Here is a 20003-nt window from a genome sequence, read left to right on the forward strand (position 1 = left end):
CTGCAGCGGGAAACGGGAGCGGAGCTGGTAGTAGTGACTGCAGTCGGCGCGATTTGAAGTGAAGGCAGGGGCTCTTGGAAAGGGGACATTGAGCTCTGCTCCGAGCTAAGCTCTTCTTTCCTTAACACTGTGCTAACAGGATTTCTGTCCTTCCCCCTCAAACGGCCAGATGTTTTGCATGAGCCTGTCTGCACTGAATAATCTTGCTCTGGAAAATAAACGCAAGTAGGGTCGATTTAGCAGCTGGCTTTGGTTCTGTGAGAATAAATGGGCAGAGGTCCATTTAAAACAGGTAAACCCCAATTCTGCTTTCACAGTTCACTCCCAAGGCCTGAAAAAGGGCCAGATACGTTTCTGTCCTTGTTGGCCTCTATTTCAAAGGCCTGACGTTTGCATGTCGGTTTTAATGTTTGTTTGGGGTCCTCCCATCCCGTCCGTGTCCCGCCCCCCTGTAGAGAGAGAACAGCGGTAATCACAAAGTCCAAGTCAGGTAGGCCATGTAGATGCATGCCTGGAAGCGTGACACTCAGCACCGGAGGGGGTGGCAACCACCACTAGACGGATATCTGGTGTCATCTGGATGCATGGAGCATTGCGAAACGGGGCCGAGGCCTCCTGGTTCCAGTCCCCCATTCTCTTTGCCCTAAACAAAAGAAGCCACTACCTCCACCCATGCAGGTGTGAATTAACGGACTTTGTGGCATTAACATAAGTGATAAGCTTGTCTATAGTCACCCCCACCCGCACCTATACCCCAGTGATGTAATGTAAATATTCGAGTATAAATATCACCCCAATTGCGGCCCAAAAATCGGGACACGATCAACTCGGAACCATACCGACGACCGGACGGATTGACGAGTTCGCTCCTTCTCCATCCCCCCTGCTCGGGACGCTTTGTGGGTAAGATTATTTCCTTCAGCTAACGCTGAGAGATATGCTTTTCCTCCCCCCCTGTATTTTACATTTTCTCCTCAGGTGCACTTCTGTGCTTCCCTGAGTGTATCCTTGGTCTCGTTTGTTGCGACTTTACTGTCTCTTGTTCCACTGTATCCCTGTTCGATGGGCTTGTCTATTCGCCAGGCGACCGGGCCTACAGCCGGCAAGTTGTTATTGTTACTGTTGTTAGTGTGCGTGTGTGTGTGCGTGCGCGCGTATGGTATCTGGTGGTGTTGTTGCATAAAATCATCAGATTTAAAATGTTAGACCTGTGTGCATGTTTTGAAACCTGTAAGCATAGAAACCTCACCAGGTGACTGCGGTTTAGAAACTAGAGAAACTTGAAACCTGTTATGCACCAGTAATGCTCTTGGAAACCCCCTTATCCCTCTTATTCTGGTTTGAATATCAAGGATAATTTTAGGTAGGTTAGTCTCAAACAGAATAAATTATTAAATACAAAATAAAATCTGTATTGCTTATGCTGCTAGCATGCCTCTGTATAATTCTAGACCTAAGGTATTAAGTAACCAATAATCTCTTAGTGGTTAGAAACAAGGACAGCAGGTTGTAGCCCAAGATGTCTGCAAGACAGGATTTGTGATGGTACCCATTGTGTATAATCTTTGACTCATGACCGAAGCAGGTACGAGCCAAGAGCCTGCGAGCCAAGGACACGTTCCTTGACCAAACATGGTCAATTCGGGGAGCGGTCGAGACCTCCGATTCACAGTCCACCTACCCAAATTACACCACCTACTCAAAAGAGAACAATGGAAGACTACGACTGAGGCTGCGCGCTAATTTGCATCAGAAGTGAGAAAAGAAGAACCAGTCATCCAGAGAGGATGAAATTAAATATGCACTGTATAAATTAACTACGTATGAATTTGCTGTATAAATATCGGTTGATTGCAATGTGCCGGTGGACATCTTTGGGAAGGATCTCATGCCCCCGGTGCGCATCGTTATTAAAGGACGTCTCTACTTATCTAACTTTGTGTAGATAAGTTTTTCTTACCCACTGCAGGTCTGCAACAGTGTTATATTAGTGATAAACCTTTGGTTGTACCTGTAGCTTTTAATTTATCACCGGCAGTCCAAAAGAACCTGTAAATGTTGCTGTAAATAAACGATGACTATTTCTCACCCGATTTGTGTCTGTCGCATATTCGGTGCCGGCCGCACAAGGCCGGATGTATTTCCCCATTTTCGGAACACCCCCCGCCCATTGGAGACTACAGTTTGTGATACTTCTCTGTGAATAACGGGAGCTCTGCAGGCAAATGCTAGCTCGCTGTGAGGCGGACATCTGCAGTCGCTCTCTGGTTTAGGGGTGTGCTTGGTAGAGTAGGGTAGGGTTGACGGTTGGCCTCGATGATCTCAAAGCTCTTTTCCAACCCGAATGATTCTGGGATCCCTGCAGCTGATATGAGGGTGCCCTCTCCTCACCCCAGTGTGTCTGTGACTGTAAAGTCAGGCCCGCACACAAGAGCTGTCGGTGCAGGCCTGGCTGAGTCACACAAAACGGTGAATCGGATGCCAGAAAGCGTCGCCTCTGTCCTTTCTTTCATGGAGCTCACTTCTCATGGACCTATGCAGCAGGGCTTGGTTGAATTGCCTGAGGAGTAACTACAATGAGCACAAACTTGCGAGCAGATATTTTTATTAAGTAAGTGCTAAGATTACCTATTTCTATATGTGAGCGTGACTGGGAGACACTTCAGTGGCTCTGAACAGGGAGGCCTCCACTGGAAAGGGGATATCTGTTGCCTGGGGGTGGCTGTGGCACAGGCGGGACTTGTGATAGCGTGTGAGGGCAGGACGGTCCCTGGTTTCCAGAGCACTTTCTCAGTGGCAGGTCTTTCCTGGGAATGGTGCGTCTGCCTGTGCTCGACCTCGAGCCTTGAGAGCAACCGCCATTCTTTCTCCCTCTCTGGAAAACCTGTTGAGAAAGCAAGCCGTCTATTATCAGGCTAGGCTTGGGGTTATGTTAGACTGGTTTGGCTCTGTTGCCCATGCAGCTGACAGTAGAAGCACATCCACTCTTTAGCAAAGAAGCCTCTCTGGACACCACTTTGAAAAGCAGAGATTGTTGCTTTGGAGGCTGCTTCTTTTTCTTCTTCTTACGCAAGGTGCTCTTCAGCCGCTCCTCCAGTGGAGTTACAAACAATAGTACCTGCTGGTAGCATTAGAGCTGGCGTGAACGGCTTTGTTACAACGATAACGTACTCTGGGACTGCCTTTTGTGGCCTCTGTGTGCGTCAAAAGGAACGGAAAGGGGCGATAGTGGTGTTTCTTGGGAGTGGCAGTATTGTTGGGTTGCCCTGACTGGGTAGAGGATGCACAAGAGGGCTTTGGTAGCTGAAAAAGTGGGAGAAAGCGTGATACAGCCTGCCAAGAGTGAGGGAGGTGTGTGAGATGAGGGCGAATCCCAAAGTTCGCTGGCAGAAGGCGTCTCAGCTAGCGGAGAACTTAGAGGAGCAGATTTTAGTGAAGAGGTTAAATCAGGACCTCTGCTGCTGTGTTCTCTCTAGCAAGGGGCAGGTGCAATTGTACGCGAGTCCCTCATCTGGCTGTACTTCCGAGTTGCACCAGTGAGGAGAAGATTAACAGGAACGTCAGTCGTCAAGAGTAACCAACTGAGCGGCCACCAGAATAGAGGGTCTTGGGTATCTGGCTCTTAGAGAACTGAAATGTGGGTTTTGAACGTAATTGCTCGTATTGTCACTGAATCCTGGGATTCTAATGTGGGTCCTGCTGCAAAGACAAAAGGTGGAGCTTCCGAAGATTCGCAGTCCCTGTGCCGTCTGGTCACTAGCATTCTCGGCACCTGCTGTCTCAACGTTTCTCATTTCCCATTACTTACCCTGCTCCGTGTTTCTGCTTGCCACTGATTCTGTAGCCGAAGACCTGAGTGAAAGACTGTCTCACTTTACAGTGGTATAAACTGTGCGCCGCAATATACAGGAGGCTTTTCTCAAAGGGATCCCAAGTGCTCCGAAAACTTTGTGGAGCTGTTTGCAGTTAGGAGCATTTTTGGTAAGGCTATGCACGGTAAACTTCAACCACAAAGTCGTGTTTTCCGTGGGAGGAGAAGAGAAAAATTTCTGATGAGTGAGGTTTAACTTAGCCCTCATCCTAGCAGCCTCACTGCAGATTTTACCTGGACTGATTTGCTTTCCCTTCTGGACTTCTCTGCAGAGGAGGGAAAGGCTTTAGCGGACGCAGGCTGTTCGTGTTCTCTGCGGTGCCTTCCTTAGGAGTCAGCACGCCCTTGTCAGTCAGCTCTCAACAAATCAGGCTGAACACGTAGTCTTTCTCTGAAATGTGGAGGTAGCAGAAATTTTACTAAAGTTCCCACTTGCTGGTCTGGATGGTTCGGGGTGAATTCAGGAGTGCCCTTGCCTCATTTTCGAAGGTCTGAAGGACAGGAGACACACGTTCTGTTTGCTTTCTGCCTCCCCGCAGCCCACAGCAGCCCAGAGCCCCATTGGCAGAGCACATTTTTCTCCCCTGCGCCAGACCTGAGCGGCCGAGGTCCGAGTGTCAGGGCTGCGTGCCGTCGCCTTACTGCTCAGCACAGCCGCGGCTGGGCCAAGCACGCTTCAGGTGTGGATCCTGTTCCTTCCACCTCAGCAACCCCACTCGCTTCGGGTCTATGAGCGTTCCAGGGTTTTATGCGAACGTACTAGAGCTTGTGTTTTTCAGGAAGGGGTGCAGATGCGTATGTTTTACCTTCTTCACTTGCCCTTGCGAGCCACTTTCGGATCTCGGGAAGCGAATCCGTCTGCAAAATTTTGCCCAGTTTTTCCAGCACCTGGAAGATGTACGGGAAGAGCTGCTGACTCACGGCAGGTTTTGCATCCGTGTTAGTTTAGCTCTAGCTGTGCAAGCGGGCAGTTCTACAGCGGTGCAAATCGCCTAGCCGGTCCCATCAGTTTTGCCAGAGCGTGAGCTGAGGTCACCAGTCTGCAGAAGGTGATGTGGAGCCAGGACCACGTACACAGCCCCTCAGAGACACGGGAAGGCAATCCCAAGCAGTGTTTACTACATACAAAGGCCCTTGCGTGTGCCGTGTGATACTTGCAGGCTGTTCTTTAGAGAACAAGTTTCAGCCTGTGTACCAGCTGCGGTGCTCCCCCAGTGACGGCCCATAGCGACTTCCAGTTCGGTGGAAGCAACGCAGGAGTAAAGGTTCAATACGCAAGTCAGCAGTTTCCACGCTGGGGTGGCGGGGGGCGGGAAATCTGACCAGCAAAGTCCCACACCATCCTCAAGAGAAATAAAAACGCGTAACGTCCTAGGAAGCCGTATTCTGGAGCACTCGTGTCTTACCTTTCTATGCTGATCCAGGTAGCTGAGGTTGGAATTCGCGTTCTCCTGGGTGCGAGGACCGTAATGCAAGTTGACCAATGGGGAGGAAGGCTGAGTGAGAGGCGGGACGCGGATTCCCTGTCTACTTGCAGGCTGTGCAGGGGCTTGGAGTTGTTTCTTCAAAAGCTTTTCCAAAAGAGGAAACAAGAGCGTAAAGGAATGGCCCGACTCCATTTAAGCAGGTACTAAAGGCAATGTGAAGTATACGGCTGGCACTAGTCCCCAGCAAGGGTGTGCAGCAGAAAACGCGTCTAAAACTGTTATTTGATTGCATATGACCGGCTCTAGGTTACTTTTTACAGCTCCTGATACACATTCACCGAGAGCAATAACAGCTATCCATGGCATAACGCATAACATTGGATGGGAATGAAAGTGATGCCGGGTAACTACTGAAGGAAATCGGATGAGGAAGGGATTAAATCTGGACCTCTGTGGTCTGTTGGCTTTTCCCTCCTGGGTTTGTGTTGTGCTGCTGAGCCACTAGTCTTTGTTTCTCTGCGTGCAGGCTTCAGCAGTCTGTTGAAGGCCCAGGAACCAAACTGTGATTGGCAGGAGGTTCTGTTTGTAAGTGCAGAGGAAAAGCCAGAGGCAGCTCAGAGCTATTAAGAAACAGGAGTTTACTGAGTGTGGCTCTATGGCAGTGGAGTGTTGAGAAGCGAGAGAGAGTGCCGAAAGAGGGAGCCGTGTCTTTGTTTCCCTTACCTTTTCAGATGAAGTGGGGCTCTCTTGAATGCTCTCAGGAACATCTGCACGTCCTTCTGGAAAGGCAAAGGCAGAGTGTTTCCTCAAGTTGAAAAATAAAGGCCGTAAGATACAGCTCGTGTTGTTATGTCGGGGTGGGGGCCACTTTTAATTACAAAAATGCAGAAGCCATATTTTGGATATCTCTAAGGGGGTGTGTTTCTTTCCTTTTTTTGGTTAGCTTTGCTACCTCCCGTAGTCCACTAATGCAATTGTTTGCTGAGATGCCTAAGAAATCTGAAGAAGATCCCAGAAGGTGTATTTCGTAGACGCGTCTTCTAGTGCTGTGTAAGCACTACTGCAGAATAATTGCTGACAATTTTGAAATAATAGAATCAGAGAATCAGAGAATCGTTTTGGTTGGAAAAGATCCTTAGGATCATCAGGTCCAACCATTATACTAACACTACCAAGCCCACCACTAAACCATGTCCCTAAGCAGCACATCTACATGTCTTCGAACACCTCCAGGGATGGTGACTCAACCATTTCCCTGGGCAGCCTGTCCCAACGTCTAAGCACTCTTTCAGCAAAGCAATTTTTCCTGATATCCGACCTAAATCTCCCCTGGTGCAGCTTGAGGCCGTTACCTCTTGTGCTGTCATAGGTTACCGGGCAGAAGAGACAAAGACCAGCCTCCCTACAACTTCCTTTTCGGTAGTTGTAGAGAGTACTAAGGTGGCCTCTCAGCCGCCTCTTCACTAGGCTAAACAATCCCAGTTCCCTGGGGATGACATCTAAATTATTAGATGCCTAGTGAGTGGGTAATTCCTAAAAGCCATAAAGATGCAAGGGTAACTAGCGAGGAGAAATCCTGTAAGACATAGTGACTAACGCACGCACAGACGGGAAGAAATACTTGTGTTTTAAACGTCTGTCCACGGCCCTGTGTTCCCTGGACCTGGACCTGAGCTGTGATGACTCAGTGCCCTGGCTGAGACCCAGTCGCCCCTTTAACAGCTCACGTTCCTCTTCTGCTGCCGTCTGATGCGGCAGTTTGGTGCCTCTACTCACGTGTCACGGACTGGGAAGTGCGTAGCTCCCTTCGTGTAGAACCCTCGAGCTTTGGAAGGCAGCAGCAGGCAGATGAGTTGGTTCCGCTCTTCCCAGACAGCGCAGGGGTTCGATCAGCTCCTTGCTTGAGCACGACTCTGTTGCCGGCAGATGGGTGTTTTCTTGGAAAGCTGCTCTTTACCTCACAGATCAGTTCGTTGTTTGCTCCTGCGCAAAAGCAAAGGACACAGTCAGTCTTCAGTACAGTAACCACGCGCGGTTAACTCAGCAGGTGATCTCCAAGGAGCGCCTGTGCTGGAAGGACGGAAAGCAGAGGTGTCAGCCCTGACATTTGTATGGAACACTGCAGGCTTCTGGAACGGGGTGTAAACAGCGAGCAGGCTTGGCGTCCTTGAAGAATAGACGGCAGAGGGCTGTAAGCAGTCTGCTACAGTGGGCGGTGTGCTCAAGCACTGCCCGAACAGTGGTGATGTTCCAGGTGAAGTCTGGAGAGTGGCCAGGTAGGGTGAAGCACCCTCATTTAGCAATGCCAACAGGAGATGAGTATCATTCTTCCGCCTCTGGTAAGGAGCTTGTGGGTTTCAATGAGAGTCGCAGCATTTAATGTGGAATTAGGGATTCTTAGCCAGGGCGAAAGGAATTTTATAGACAACCACTATTTTTGTCATTAACGCAAGTCAAACTGGATTTAACGTGGCACAGAAGCGGTGCGATTAAGTAGCTGGATTTTCAGAGCCATGATTCTGTTTAGAATCTGACCTAAGACCAATACTAAGCAGAAAGTAATGGCAGCTGAACATTCCTCTGCTGAGAGCAGAAAGATAGCCACCAAATTAATCTGGCTGAGCCATGTAAGACTTTGGTCTTTGCTGGCTGTGGTCAGCTTGTCTTTTTTACCGGGTTCCAGAAAGAGAGATGCACCACAAATACATACTTCACTTTGTATGTGTTCTGTATTTTCACTTGAGGTACATTTTATACATACATAGATATGTGTCTGTATATGAGAGACAAGAACTTGTGACAGCCTGTCTCTGGCACTTCTGGGCCACTTGTGAGCACAGAAGGAAAGAGGAAGAAATTATTTTTGCTGGAAAGGAATTTTTAGCTTAAACCAAAAATCCTGGGCAGTTGTCTTGGTGAAATAGTCTTAATTGTACCTTGTAAAGGATTCAGTGCTGCCAACCTTTATGTTTCCAACCGGAGATTATTCATGGAATCACAGAACGGTTTGGGTTGGAAGGGACCTTAAAGTCCATCTAGTTCCAACCCCCTTGCCACGGGCAGGGACACTTTCCACTAGACCAGGTGGCTCAAAGCCCCATCCAGCCTGGCCTTGAGCACTAAAGTATTCGTTGCTGAGGACAGGTAAAGGTGCTCAGTGGATTGAAATGAAGGTAACAGCTCTTTTTGAGGAAATGCTTCTCTTAGAAGCAGGAAGACGGGAGCAGTGGGTGCTTTAGGAACAAAACAGCGTTCCGCTCGCCTTTCTCTTTGTGCTTGCCAGGACGGTCGTCCAGGCTATCTGTGTGGTCCCTCAACAGCTCTTACCTCGTATGTGGCAGAGCATCCTGGCATGGGGAATGTTCCTGGAGATGTAGTACTTTTCCCCTGAGCAGCTGGAGTGGGAGTCGTCCCCATGGTACTTCCACATGTCGTGGCCGGACAGAGGTTGGCGCGCTGACGTGGGGTTGGTGTTTGTTGCGCAGCCTTTCTTAGGCTCTTGCGGGGTGTCTTTGCGCAGAGCAGGTGGGCTCTTCCGCTGGTTGCCTGAGGCCGGACGCTGTGGGTGAAGTCAAGTAACGTGAACTCCCATAGACTGGCAGGTAGGGGAATCCTGAATTAGTGGTTTTCCTGTATTTTCACCTCTTCCATAGCCCATTTGGAGAAGCCGTAAGCAGCGGAGGTCAGAAGCAAGGTACCTGCTGCTCCGCTCCTAAGTAGTTAGCTCGGGCAACCAGTGCTGCCTGGGGGCACCTTCCAGCTGCTTTTACGCCCTTGCAGTTCCTGCTCCGGAGCTCAGCCGCTCCGTGCCCCTTGCCGTGCATGTCTGAGGCCCCTTTTTGTCGTAAGAGGCTACAGTGAAGCAGGGGGAGCGGATTGCTTTCTGCCTGGCGACGAGGAGTGCAGGGCCAGGTGATGAGAGCAAGGGAGATGTCGAGGCCTTTGGGGTTTCTATCGTTCCTAAGGGTTGTGTATGCAGAGAGGCAGTCCCGTGTCCCTTCGCACTTGCTATCTGCTCTAGATTGTGGTTTTCGAGGTTGAATAATAGACTAGTAGCTGTTACTACCGTTCACTTGGGTTTTTTCCCTTCCCTGTAGTAGCTGTCCCTAATGTTCCCAGTGTTCTTTGCTCCCAGCACTTGCTTAGGATACTCAGTACCGTAACGTCTGGGATGGGGATCATCCCAGGGATGGCGGTTTATCGAAGGACCCTGCTCTCGTCACCCAGACGGGTTTGCTAATCTGTTTGGTGATGATGCAGAATCAAGTTCGTCAGAGCTATTAAGAAACGGTGGTTTACTGAGTGTGGCTCTGTGGCAGTATCTGTCCATGACGGAGTTCTTTTGCAGCCAAAGCCCAGTAAATACAGTTTGAAGAACCGTGTTCTGCAGGTATAAGTGAGCAATAAATATAAAGCCTGGTCTTTACTGCACCCAGCTCAGGAACGAAAGGGCAGCATTTAGAGAGACCCCCACCCCGCAGTTAAAACAGGACAGGAAAGGGAGTCCTTATTAAAAGCATCTTCCTCAGTGCCCTCTGCTCTCCCCTACCACTGCAGCAACACTTGCATTTCCTTTTTATTAAGTGTGCTGTTCTTGTGATACCGCTTGCAGTGGAATGCTGCCTTAGCCCTCGGCTCTCGTACAGGCGCAGGAGAGGAGAGGAGTAAGTAGGTGGCCTGCAGCTTGAGACTAAAGAGCTATTGCTGAAAGAGTCTTTTACAGGAATTGATGAACACGGCTGCCAAGTTGGATCTAAACCCCAGCGTGCTGCTTCTACCAAACAGTGTCAACCAAAGTGAAACTGTTGTCAGTAAGTAATCTAAAGAACCTTTGTGTTGTGAGCGGTGGAGGCTTTTCCCTGTGCTTGTCTGCTGTACGGTGTGACCTTTTTTCCCCAGCAGCGTGAAACAAAGTGAATTTTCTTCCCATCTTCTCTGGGTTTGACCATTTCTCTTGCTAGCAAAGCCCAGTGAGATTACAGAGCTGGAAGTGAAAGAGCTGTAGCTTAGTTATCGCCCTGCTTGACACCATCTCCCTTCCAAGCTCTCATGTTCTACACGTGAGATCCTCGCATCCCTCTTTCTGGTTCCGTGCTGTCCTCCTTAGCAGTCTGAGAGGGTCAATTCAGGTTAGAGTGTTGAGAAGCGAGAGAGAGTGAGGAAAGAGAGAGCTGTGTCTTTGTTTCCGTTACCTTTTCAGATGAAGTGGGGCTCTCTTGAATGCTTTCAGGAACATCTGCACGTCCTCCTGGAAATGAAAAGGCAGCGTTTTTTCTCAGGTTGAAAAATAAAGGCCAAAAGATAGAGCTTGTGTTATGTCGGGGTGGGGGCCGCTTTTAATCACAAAAACACAGAAGCGATATTTTAGGTATCTCCAAGGGGCTGTATTTCTTTCCTTTTTTGTTAGATTTTACTGCCTCCCATAGTCCATTAATGCAATTGTTTGCTGAGATGCCTAAGAAATCTGAAGAAGATCCCAGAAAGTGTATTCCATAGACGCGTCTTCTAGTGCTGTGTAAGCACTGCTGCGGTGTGTTGCTTATGGATGGAGTAATTGCTGATGATTGTGAAATCATTAGACGTCTAGTGAGCATATAGTCTCTAAAAGCTATAAAGATGCAAGGGTAACTAGCGAGGAGAAATCCTGTAAGACATAGTGACTAACGCACGCACAGACGGGAAGAAATACTTGTGTTTTAAACGTCCGTCCACAGCCCTGTGTTCCCTGGACCTGGACCTGAGCTGTGATGACTCAGTGCCCTGGCTGAGACCCAGTCGCCCCTTTAACAGCTCACGTTCCTCTTCTGCTGCCGTCTGATGCGGCAGTTTGGTGCCTCTACTCACGTGTCACGGACTGGGAAGTGCGTAGCTCCCTTCGTGTAGAACCCTCGAGCTTTGGAAGGCAGCAGCAGGCAGATGAGTTGGTTCCGCTCTTCCCAGACAGCGCAGGGGTTCGATCAGCTCCTTGCTTGAGCACGACTCTGTTGCCGGCAGATGGGTGTTTTCTTGGAAAGCTGCTTTTTACCTCACAGATCAGTTCGTTGTTTGCTCCTGCGCAAAAGCAAAGGACACAGTCAGTCTTCAGTACAGTAACCACGCGCGGTTAACTCAGCAGGTGATCTCCAAGGAGCGCCTGTGCTGGAAGGACGGAAAGCAGAGGTGTCAGCCCTGACATTTGTATGGAACACTGCAGGCTTCTGGAACGGGGTGTAAACAGCGAGCAGGCTTGGCGTCCTTGAAGAATAGACGGCAGAGGGCTGTAAGCAGTCTGCTACAGAAGGCGATTGTCTTGGTGAAATAGTCTTAGTTGTACCTTGTAAAGGATTCAGTGCTGCCAACCTTTATGTTTCCAACCGGAGATTATTCATGGAATCACAGAACGGTTTGGGTTGGAAGGGACCTTAAAGTCCATCTAGTTCCAACCCCTTTGCCACGGACAGGGATGCCTTCCACTAGACCAGGTGGCTCAAAGCCCCATCCAGCCTGGCCTTGAGCACTAAAGTATTCGTTGCTGAGGACAGGTAAAGGTGCTCAGTGGATTGAAATGAAGGTAACGGCTCTTTTTGAGGAAATGCTTCTCTTAGACAGAAGCAGGAAGACGGGGGCAGCGGGAATAAAACAGCGTTCCGCTCGCCTTTCTCTTTGTGCTTGCCAGGACGGTCGTCCAGGCTGTCTGTGTGGTCCCTCAACAGCTCTTACCTCGTATGTGGCAGAGCATCCTGGCATGGGGAATGTTCCTGGAGATGTAGTACTTTTCCCCTGAGCAGCTGGAGTGGGAGTCGTCCCCATGGTACTTCCACATGTCGTGGCCGGACAGAGGTTGGCGCGCTGACGTGGGGTTGGTGTTTGTTGCGCAGCCTTTCTTAGGCTCTTGCGGGGTGTCTTTGCGCAGAGCAGGTGGGCTCTTCCGCTGGTTGCCTGAGGCCGGACGCTGTGGGTGAAGTCAAGAACGTGAACTCCCATAGACTGGCAGGTAGGGGAATCCTGAATTAGTGGTTTTCCTGTATTTTCTGTATTTTCACCTATTTTCTCCGAAATTAGTCTGACTATAGGCCAGCCTCTTCCACCCACCTCTCTACCTACGTGTGAGTTTGGACATACACATTTGCCTCCACCAGTGTGACTGTCTATATACTTCCCCGGATCCAATATTTCTGTCTGTCTGTCTGCCTGTGTTTCCAGTTCTATAGTTTTTTGGTTTTGTTTTTTTTTTTTTCCCTAACGTAGCATACCTTGCAGTAAGTTACTGGGAATGTCATCATTCTGGAATCTGTAATTAAGTTGCTGTTTTAATTATAACATATTCTACTAAATCACCTTGTGAATCCTTAACTTGGTTAATGATTAAGTGCTGCTAAATTTCAACCTTTTGATCTACTTCACACCATTGATAAATTTTGAATGGCTGTTAAACCGTAACCGTGTCGAAATACTTTGTCCGCCACAACTAGTAGCTGTTGCTACCATTCACTTCGGGTTTTTTCCCTTTCCTGTAGCAGCCGTCACTAACGTTCACAGTGTTCTTTGCCTCTGGCACTTGCTTAGGATACTCAGTACCATAACGTCTAAGACGGGGAACACCCCAGGAATGGCGGTTTATTGAAGGACCCTGCTCCCCGTGTGACAGCCGGCGCAACTAAGAAAAGGCGACGGGTGACAGGAGGAGGCGACTCTCTTCCGAGAGGGACGGAGGCGCCCCTCGGCTGACCTGACGTGCTCTCTAGAGAGGTGAGCTGCTACCGGGGGCTCGGATCAGGGATGGCACCGAGAGACTACCAAGCCTCGTAGAGCGCGCTGACTGTTATCCGCTGCTGCTGTCTCGCGTGGGCACCAGTGTTACAGCCAGGGGCAGTCTGGGGAGTATCAAGAAGGATTGCAGGGCCCTGGGAGTGGCGGTAAGGGACTCTGGAGTGCAGGCAGCTTTTCCATCGGTCCTCCTGGTCAAAGGGAAGGGGTTGGAAAGGGCCAGGCAAATCTGGCGAATCTGCAAATGCTACAGGACTGGTGCCACAGCCAGGGCTTCGGCTACTTAGAGCATGGGACTCGCTTTGAGCAGCCTGGTCTGCTGGGGGCTGATGGGGTCCATCTGTCAGAGAAGGGGAAGAGCATCTTCTCTAAGTGACAGAGCAGCCAACAAGCAGAAGCGCTATGCTGGACCTTACTCTCCCCAACAAGGAGGGGCTGGCAGGGAATGTGAAGCTCAAGGGCAGCCTTGGCTGCAGTGACCATGAAATGGTGGCGTTCAAGATCCTTCAGGCAGCGAGGAGGGTGCACAGCAAGCTCACGTGCCCCGTGGCAGCGGGGGGTTGGAACTAGTGATCTTTAAGGTCCCTTCCAACCCAAACCATTCTGTGTTTCATTCTACGATTCAAACCTAAGAAATTCACCTGTAAGAGCTGCTGGCTCTAAGAGCCTGGATGAGCTGAGAACGGAACAAACATTCCTCCTATGCCCTGAGAAACCAACCGGAGCAAGGTCGGTCTTTGTCGCCTCTGGATCATCACATTTCAGTGCACGAGGAGGCAGGATAAAAGCTACAGTTCATAGAAACATTTTGTAGCTTATGGCGAGCTCATCCTTTCTTTTCCAAATCAAATTACATTTACCTCCTGATATCAAAAGGAAAAATACTCGTCTTCTGATTTTGGGTGTAGTGGATTGATCCAATAATTGAAATGATGAAAATGGCTGTCTTGTGTAACATCCTGATTGCACTTGTTTTTCTCAGCCAACTTTTATAACTTTGATTAAAAAAACCAAAAAAAAACCAAAAAACCAAAAACGAATGGGCAGACTCGCTTTTCCAAAGCCCTATGATTTTTTTTAAATGTGTAGTGCTTACTTTAAATGTGTGGAGGGCAAAATATTCTCTCCGTATGCCGAAGCTTAAATGCTTACTCAAAGCAGCGTGTTAAGTAACTTGTAGGAGCAGGAAAGACTTTCCTTTTTCTGGGGCTTCTGATTATCTGCATAGTCTTACTTCTGTTTCTATGTCAGCTGCCTCGAAAGGACTAACTCAGTTTTTTAAAGCGACGTTCCTGTGGGAGGGTCCTCTCCTTTACTGAATTGCTTTGTGGATTTTCTTTGGTACTCTAAACTGTTTTGTGACAGATACTTTTAGAATCTCCCTAGTTATTTAGCAACCGTAGGGTATGATTTACAATAGTCGCTGGTACAATATGTTGGGGGGCGGGGGTTAGGGGTGTTACTTTACCAAAACAGCATCTTACATCATTGTTAATATTTACGTTAGTGAAATTAAATGCAGCGATACCACAAACAACTGGAGATTTGACCGAACGATGTTACCAGCCAGCACTGTCGGTTTTATACCATAGAGAAGATCACACCCAGAATGTTGATTAGCGCTGCAGTATACAAAAGTACTGAAAGGCTGCCCGTTTCCTCCTGAAGGATGCGTACAGCAGTTAGGCAGAGCAGTCTTATATCGGACTGCGCTAGCGGGCTCTCGAGAAAAAAAGTGACTTGGGTCGTTTCTGGCTCTTTCCCCAGTTCTCAGGCTCTGCCGAGAAAGCGTGTGGGTGATGGTGTAAGGGGCAGAAAGGTGGCACTACCTGAGCAGCCGCGCTGCAGAGGACCTCCTTCTCGCAGGATGCTAGGGCGGCAGCACCTTGTCGGTAGCTGCAGGAGGCAGTGTTCCCCCAGCAGCAGGGATTCACGATTCACGTCTTTCCTTGGGTAGGGTCTTCAGCCGAGTGAGCGGCAGCCCGGCTTGTCTGCTGTGCCGAGCCGCTGCGGGAGGCGCGGGGCTTGTGATGCGGGAGGTTCTAGAACCGCTGCTATGGACACCTCGCAGCCGCGCGCCGCCATGGCAGCAGCACCGCCACGCCTTCTGCCTGTCATTAGCAGAGGGAAGAGCTTGCGTTCCTCCAGTTCCTCCTGCCTGCGGTCAGCACTCTTCCTCTTTCACATGGCAACAGTCGTGACCAGGAAGAACCGATTTCTGCACAGAGTTACTGTTTGCCCGTGGCCGCAGAAAAATGGCTGTGCACAGTACTATAAGGTCACCTGACCTTGGGGTTTTGTGTTCAAGAAAATTCACGCTTTCGGACAAGGTTTAGGGACGGTTTTTCCTAGACTACAAGCGCGGTGCTACGTAGTTTCAACAGGTGAAATTACCATCCGGTAGAGTTAACGGGGTTAAAGGAGTGAGCGTAGAAATGCATTTTCAGGCATTGACCCGTAAAGATCCTAAATGCGGTCATGCAAAATAAAAGGAGGTTGAAATTGTGGCTGGGTCCACCAGTGTAGACATAAAGGAGAACCTTGAGTTACTCTTGAAATTTATTCTTATCTTTCTCTTCGCATCAGCAGGAAGCCCTATTTTCACAAGGCTAAGCTTCTTGGAAAGCACGAATGCTTTGGCCCATAAGCTAGGTGGAAACCCAGGGAAAGCTCAGAACTAGATCTGGGGATTTGCTTGTGCAGAATATCAAATCCGAGAATCGGTGCGGTGCTCATCTTTACAAGAAAGCAGCTAAGACATTCTGTAGAAGTAGAAAACTGAGCTGGACAGTTAAGTTTTGAAGGTACCTTGGCTCTCGCACCCAGCTAGAACTCAGAAGTCGGGAAAGATAGGGGCAAATACAGCAGAGCATTACAGATTTGTTTCAGCTTTGGATCAAACAGCACCCGAAATCTTGGAAGAAAAAGGCTGGCTGGAAATGCTTTGGGACTTACTGATAGAAGTCCTAGTGAAAGACAATTGAAAGAAGTGTGGGTTGGTGGGTGATTCCAGCAATTTCCTTTGGTTTCAAAGTTTGTTAATGCTTCTTAAAGAGGTGGTTCCCAGCCGGTGTTTGGTTCCCAGTTTGGTCTCCAGCTGACTTAGTAGTGTTCACACCTACGACACAAGGGAAGTTTCCGAGCAGTGCCGGCTGCCCTCCTGCTCCAAGCTCTGCTCCCATTTACCGGGGCCTGCAGACTCCTACTCTGGCCCAGCTGTACAGAAATTACCTATCTGGGAAATTCACACCCGTTTCAATGGTTTTGTACCAATGAGTTGCTGCATCTGTGGCCTGAGTCGGCAAGTGGACCTGAGTAATGACCGCTCTGGGCGACGGGCCTTCTGCTGGCTGTCCATTCCCAAGCACTCTGTTTGTTGATCTGCGGCTCCAGGTTACTTCACGGCCAGCAGCCTGCGTCATCCGGCACTCTAGCACGGCTGGGCATGTGCAGCAGTGAGCGAGCAGCAAGAGAAAGCGGGGCCGAGACGGCCCCTCCACGTCTTAGCCTGCTCCTCTCCTGCAGCGGGAAACGGGAGCGGAGCTGGTAGTAGTGACTGCAGTCGGCGCGATTTGAAGTGAAGGCAGGGGCTCTTGGAAAGGGGACATTGAGCTCTGCTCCGAGCTAAGCTCTTCTTTCCTTAACACTGTGCTAACAGGATTTCTGTCCTTCCCCCTCAAACGGCCAGATGTTTTGCATGAGCCTGTCTGCACTGAATAATCTTGCTCTGGAAAATAAACGCAAGTAGGGTCGATTTAGCAGCTGGCTTTGGTTCTGTGAGAATAAATGGGCAGAGGTCCATTTAAAACAGGTAAACCCCAATTCTGCTTTCACAGTTCACTCCCAAGGCCTGAAAAAGGGCCAGATACGTTTCTGTCCTTGTTGGCCTCTATTTCAAAGGCCTGACGTTTGCATGTCGGTTTTAATATTTGTTTGGGGTCCTCCCATCCCGTCCGTGTCCCGCCCCCCTGTAGAGAGAGAACAGCGGTAATCACAAAGTCCAAGTCAGGTAGGCCATGTAGATGCATGCCTGGAAGCGTGACACTCAGCACCGGAGGGGGTGGCAACCACCACTAGACGGATATCTGGTGTCATCTGGATGCATGGAGCATTGCGAAACGGGGCCGAGGCCTCCTGGTTCCAGTCCCCCATTCTCTTTGCCCTAAACAAAAGAAGCCACTACCTCCACCCATGCAGGTGTGAATTAACGGACTTTGTGGCATTAACATAAGTGATAAGCTTGTCTATAGTCACCCCCACCCGCACCTATACCCCAGTGATGTAATGTAAATATTCGAGTATAAATATCACCCCAATTGCGGCCCAAAAATCGGGACACGATCAACTCGGAACCATACCGACGACCGGACGGATTGACGAGTTCGCTCCTTCTCCATCCCCCCTGCTCGGGACGCTTTGTGGGTAAGATTATTTCCTTCAGCTAACGCTGAGAGATATGCTTTTCCTCCCCCCCTGTATTTTACATTTTCTCCTCAGGTGCACTTCTGTGCTTCCCTGAGTGTATCCTTGGTCTCGTTTGTTGCGACTTTACTGTCTCTTGTTCCACTGTATCCCTGTTCGATGGGCTTGTCTATTCGCCAGGCGGCCGGGCCTACAGCCGGCAAGTTGTTATTGTTACTGTTGTTAGTGTGCGTGTGTGTGTGCGTGCGCGCGTATGGTATCTGGTGGTGTTGTTGCATAAAATCATCAGATTTAAAATGTTAGACCTGTGTGCATGTTTTGAAACCTGTAAGCATAGAAACCTCACCAGGTGACTGCGGTTTAGAAACTAGAGAAACTTGAAACCTGTTATGCACCAGTAATGCTCTTGGAAACCCCCTTATCCCTCTTATTCTGGTTTGAATATCAAGGATAATTTTAGGTAGGTTAGTCTCAAACAGAATAAATTATTAAATACAAAATAAAATCTGTATTGCTTATGCTGCTAGCATGCCTCTGTATAATTCTAGACCTAAGGTATTAAGTAACCAATAATCTCTTAGTGGTTAGAAACAAGGACAGCAGGTTGTAGCCCAAGATGTCTGCAAGACAGGATTTGTGATGGTACCCATTGTGTATAATCTTTGACTCATGACCGAAGCAGGTACGAGCCAAGAGCCTGCGAGCCAAGGACACGTTCCTTGACCAAACATGGTCAATTCGGGGAGCGGTCGAGACCTCCGATTCACAGTCCACCTACCCAAATTACACCACCTACTCAAAAGAGAACAATGGAAGACTACGACTGAGGCTGCGCGCTAATTTGCATCAGAAGTGAGAAAAGAAGAACCAGTCATCCAGAGAGGATGAAATTAAATATGCACTGTATAAATTAACTACGTATGAATTGGCTGTATAAATATCGGTTGATTGCAATGTGCCGGTGGACATCTTTGGGAAGGATCTCATGCCCCCGGTGCGCATCGTTATTAAAGGACGTCTCTACTTATCTAACTTTGTGTAGATAAGTTTTTCTTACCCACTGCAGGTCTGCAACAGTGTTATATTAGTGATAAACCTTTGGTTGTACCTGTAGCTTTTAATTTATCACCGGCAGTCCAAAAGAACCTGTAAATGTTGCTGTAAATAAACGATGACTATTTCTCACCCGATTTGTGTCTGTCGCATATTCGGTGCCGGCCGCACAAGGCCGGATGTATTTCCCCATTTTCGGAACACCCCCCGCCCATTGGAGACTACAGTTTGTGATACTTCTCTGTGAATAACGGGAGCTCTGCAGGCAAATGCTAGCTCGCTGTGAGGCGGACATCTGCAGTCGCTCTCTGGTTTAGGGGTGTGCTTGGTAGAGTAGGGTAGGGTTGACGGTTGGCCTCGATGATCTCAAAGCTCTTTTCCAACCCGAATGATTCTGGGATCCCTGCAGCTGATATGAGGGTGCCCTCTCCTCACCCCAGTGTGTCTGTGACTGTAAAGTCAGGCCCGCACACAAGAGCTGTCGGTGCAGGCCTGGCTGAGTCACACAAAACGGTGAATCGGATGCCAGAAAGCGTCGCCTCTGTCCTTTCTTTCATGGAGCTCACTTCTCATGGACCTATGCAGCAGGGCTTGGTTGAATTGCCTGAGGAGTAACTACAATGAGCACAAACTTGCGAGCAGATATTTTTATTAAGTAAGTGCTAAGATTACCTATTTCTATATGTGAGCGTGACTGGGAGACACTTCAGTGGCTCTGAACAGGGAGGCCTCCACTGGAAAGGGGATATCTGTTGCCTGGGGGTGGCTGTGGCACAGGCGGGACTTGTGATAGCGTGTGAGGGCAGGACGGTCCCTGGTTTCCAGAGCACTTTCTCAGTGGCAGGTCTTTCCTGGGAATGGTGCGTCTGCCTGTGCTCGACCTCGAGCCTTGAGAGCAACCGCCATTCTTTCTCCCTCTCTGGAAAACCTGTTGAGAAAGCAAGCCGTCTATTATCAGGCTAGGCTTGGGGTTATGTTAGACTGGTTTGGCTCTGTTGCCCATGCAGCTGACAGTAGAAGCACATCCACTCTTTAGCAAAGAAGCCTCTCTGGACACCACTTTGAAAAGCAGAGATTGTTGCTTTGGAGGCTGCTTCTTTTTCTTCTTCTTACGCAAGGTGCTCTTCAGCCGCTCCTCCAGTGGAGTTACAAACAATAGTACCTGCTGGTAGCATTAGAGCTGGCGTGAACGGCTTTGTTACAACGATAACGTACTCTGGGACTGCCTTTTGTGGCCTCTGTGTGCGTCAAAAGGAACGGAAAGGGGCGATAGTGGTGTTTCTTGGGAGTGGCAGTATTGTTGGGTTGCCCTGACTGGGTAGAGGATGCACAAGAGGGCTTTGGTAGCTGAAAAAGTGGGAGAAAGCGTGATACAGCCTGCCAAGAGTGAGGGAGGTGTGTGAGATGAGGGCGAATCCCAAAGTTCGCTGGCAGAAGGCGTCTCAGCTAGCGGAGAACTTAGAGGAGCAGATTTTAGTGAAGAG

This window comes from Leptosomus discolor, chromosome 4 (genome assembly GCF_034619465.1).
Source record: "Leptosomus discolor isolate bLepDis1 chromosome 4, bLepDis1.hap2, whole genome shotgun sequence".
NCBI lineage: Eukaryota > Metazoa > Chordata > Aves > Leptosomiformes > Leptosomidae > Leptosomus > Leptosomus discolor.